Raw genomic sequence first — 3,805 nt, 5'->3', positions numbered from 1 at the left:
ACAAATATGCTTAACAGCAGCAGCACCTGGTAAAGCCAGCAGCTTGCTCTGAAAATCATGCCCCAGAGAAAGACAAAATCTTCCTCTTGCCCTTTCTAATTTGTAGTTCACTCCCCTTTTGTTGCAAAGGATGACCTTAAAGCAGTGAATCATGCAAACTGTCCTCTGAAGGCACCATTTATTTTGAGCATGATCTCTGTAAGGGTTTGACAGGTAAGCACCACAGCACCGTTCCCAGCACTAATAACGCGAGATGCTGAAATACAGAAGGTGTCAGAAGGGGACTTGACCTCAACAACTCTGCCTCCAAAAAATCCTCCCCAGAGACTCTTGAAAGTCAACAAAGATCTGCATCACACTGGGAGCTTGGGCCCACGATGAAAGGTGCTCTGAAAGAGTCAACTGTGAGGTCAATGTGCATCACACCCACACGTTAAAAAATAAGTAAGCATCAGTGTCCAATTTAGTTGTCATCGCAGAGTGGGACTCCAAGCCAAAGGAATGCTATAAGCACCACACTTCTCTCCTTCCCTTTGATGTGAGCCAAGGTAATGGAGATTCTGCCAAGGTGTGACTAATTCCTCGTTACTATATTGCTTAATTTTCATATACTCTTGAAAAAGGCCTTTAAGATTTGGAGGGAAAGAGAAACTCACCCCTGACACATTCCACAGAACACAACCTACAGTACAAAGCAGGTTTTATGAACAGATGGTGAAAGCTCAATTTAAGAAGTAGTGTGGGCATTAAAAGAGATTGTTTTATGTCTTTGACATGACTACTCAGGCTAGATGAACTATCAGGAGTTTGGTTTAAGTGAGATTAATGCTTAGTCCTTGGCATCTACCCAAAGTGATTAAATCTGATTGAGTAAGATAGCACAACTTTCTATATCACTTTCAAAGTGATATGATTAGGCTGTATCTGTGCTATCTGAAAGTGTAAATATAAACAGAAAGGAATGGGGAAAATACCCTTCCCAAGTTTTACATGCAAAAGAACAGAAGAGAACCAACTGCACAAACCAGTTCAAGTTTAGTTGACTGTCAGAAGAGTTAGATAAGAAAAGGGGGTATTAATGACATAGAAAATGTACTATAGGAATAACAAGCCTGCATTCTGCTCTGCTGAGGGACTCCTTCATCTGCTTTGAAGCTAGTTGAAGGGTATGAGTTTGGGTGAGGAGAGCTTGTCTCCAGATAATTTCATTAAGGAAGGTCAGGGACAAGGAGGAAGGAATTTACCAGATTGTTTGCAGGCAATAGTCTTAATTAGCAACAGATTGCAATTGTTTAAAAGTATACTTTTTATGTCATAAAGAGTTATATGTTTCATAGAATCAACCAGGTTGGAAGAGACCTCCAACACCACCCAGTCCAACCTAGCACCCAGCCCTAGCCAAGCAACCAGACCATGGCACTAAGTGCCTCAACCAGGCTTTGCTTCAACACCTCCAGGCCAATCAACTAGACCATGGCTGCTCTCCCTCAGCTTTCTTCCCCTTAGATCTTCACTGATTGCCATTTTATTCCCTGCTGGAAAAAGAGTTTTCCCCTTTTAGTGTATACATGAACATCACTTTCAGTCCTGCCCTTACTGACATATCCAGTTGATAGGTTGGGCTGGATGAGCTCAGAGGTCTCTTCCAACCTGGTTGATTCTATGACCCTTTAGGATTTCCAGCAGTAACAAGCAATTCTTACCTAAATAATTGTTCTCTTTCTCCTCATTCCTAACTATATAAGAATTGCCATGGAGGGAAAAACATGAAGGTAAATCTGCATTTGTCAGCCCCTCTGTGGTAAAGGAACTCCCAGAAGGTAGCTCAATGCAGTACAAAATCAGCTACAAGAAGCAAGTCAGGACAAGAGCAATGCCATAGAATGGCTTAGGCTAGAAGGGATCTTCAACATCATCTAAAGAGGTATTTTTAAAGAGAAAGGCTGGCTGGGGATGGGATCAGGAAAAGAAGAGCACTAAGTTCAACAGAAGCCAGGGCATGTGGAGAGAACTGAGAAGAGCTCCAAAGTCTTGCTGCACTCCACACTTCCAGTCCTGCTGGTAGCTCTCCACGGATCGTCCTGGGCTGGGCTCTGAGATGCTAGGTTCAGCCAGCAGAAGCTTCAACTTCAGCAGTTATTTGACAAGCTAAAAGTGCCCAAAAAAATGCCATTGTTCAGATCAAGCATCTAACCCTAACTAGCCGGGGGGCCAAGCAGGCCCCCCGGCCTTTAGATCACCTCCACCATGCACCCAGTGCGCGCCACGGGGGACTCACCAGCGGTGATGGGAGGAGGATCCCTCTGCCCAAACGGGCAAGCTTAGGGCTTGCCTGTCCTGGGCCTCATTATAAAGGGGAGTGGGCAGGGAGGGCAAAGTGGTCACACCTGGGGTGGGAGGAGACTCCAATAGAACCCAGGTGCTCTGAGTTTGGGAGATTAAAGGAGAAAATGCAATGTGGGGTGGGAAAGGGACAGGGGTGGTGGTGCTGAAAGGAGGGAGATGGGGAAGAAAAGGAGGAAGATGGGATGAAACAGGAGATGGAGAAGGAAAGGAGGGAGATAGAGAGGAAAGGGGGGAGATGGAGAGGGAAAGAGGGAGATGGAGAGGAAAGGAGGGAGATAGAGAGGAAAAGAAGGAGATGGAGAGGGAAAGAGGAAAACGGAGTGAAACAGGACAAGGAGAGGAAAGGAGGAAGATGGGGGAGAAGAGAGATAAAAGAACCCTAAAAAAGCTGGACTGCAATGTTTGCATTGAAGCAGCCTCTCTGTGGCCAATGCTGTGTCATTTCTGCTCGGAGTAGCAACCAGTCCTCTTCACTGGCTTGCTATGTTTGCTGAAGAGCAAATCACACCTAAGAGGAAGAAATGAGGAGATAAAGAGGAACACTAAGAAATAAAAAAGAAAACCAAATACAAATTACAAACATAAATATGCACACAGCATGAGGTCTTTCAGCAAGTTCTCCATGGGATGCACTCCTGTGTGACCTGAGCTAGATTTTATGGTCTTGCTCTGGCAGGGAAAGAGTTCTTTACAGTGAGGGTGGTGAGACACTGGCACAGGTTGCCCAGGGAGGTTGTGGCTGCTTCCTCCCTGGAGGTGTTCAAGACCAGGTTGGATGAGGCCTTGAGCAATCTGTTCTAGTGGGAGGTGTCCCTGCCTATGGCAGGGAGTTGGAACTGGCTGAGCTTTGAGGTCCCTTCCAACTTAAACCATTCTATGCTCTATGGAGGTCCCTTCCAACCCCCAACATCCTGTGATCCTGTGAGGTTTTGCAAGTCACTACCAATCAGCCAAGACATAAAATCATAGAATCAATCAGATTGGAAAAGACCTCTTGAGACTGTGTCCCTTTGTTCTGTTGCCTTCCACTGCACTTTCATTTAGTTTATTCCTTGCTTTAGGAGGAAAAGCTAAAAACAAATGGGGAAAAAATGAAGAAACTAAAAAAAAACTACTTGGGGGCTGTTTGGATTCTGAGATGGATTTCTGTGCTAGTTTGAGGCAAATTGGAATAATTTAATGAGAGAAATTAGATTATAGGCTGTGACAAGGAAACAATGGTGAAAAGGAAACAATGAGTGAAGCCTGCTGCACTCATAGGCTTGCTGAGGTGTATAAAAACAAGGACACAAACATAGATAAGACAGAGTCTGTTGGAGTTGATGTCTGCTTTTCTCCCTGGGCTACTTCTGTGTAACTAATCCTTCTGCTTCTACCCCACCTTGCTGATCCTCCAAACTCACCTTTTACATAAGGCAGACTCTGGGATAAGATAAAGCAGTGGAAAGAAGGTGGAAGG

At 44.8% G+C, this 3,805-nt stretch overlaps 1 long non-coding RNA gene across 1 annotated transcript; it reads right to left on the bottom strand.

The window, feature by feature from the left end:
• Positions 1-1,846: 1,846 nt before the first annotated feature.
• Positions 1,847-2,338, bottom strand: LOC135185840 (uncharacterized). Its single transcript, XR_010306652.1, has 2 exons — positions 2,279-2,338; positions 1,847-2,148 (listed from the first exon to the last, which is right to left on the bottom strand). It is a non-coding gene; the product is annotated as an uncharacterized LOC135185840 (long non-coding RNA).
• Between the last annotated feature and the right edge of the window lie 1,467 nt (positions 2,339-3,805).

This window comes from Pogoniulus pusillus, chromosome 23, assembly GCF_015220805.1.
Source record: "Pogoniulus pusillus isolate bPogPus1 chromosome 23, bPogPus1.pri, whole genome shotgun sequence".
NCBI classification, from domain to species: Eukaryota; Metazoa; Chordata; class Aves; order Piciformes; family Lybiidae; genus Pogoniulus; species Pogoniulus pusillus.
This window is presented reverse-complemented; position numbering and strand designations above follow the sequence as displayed.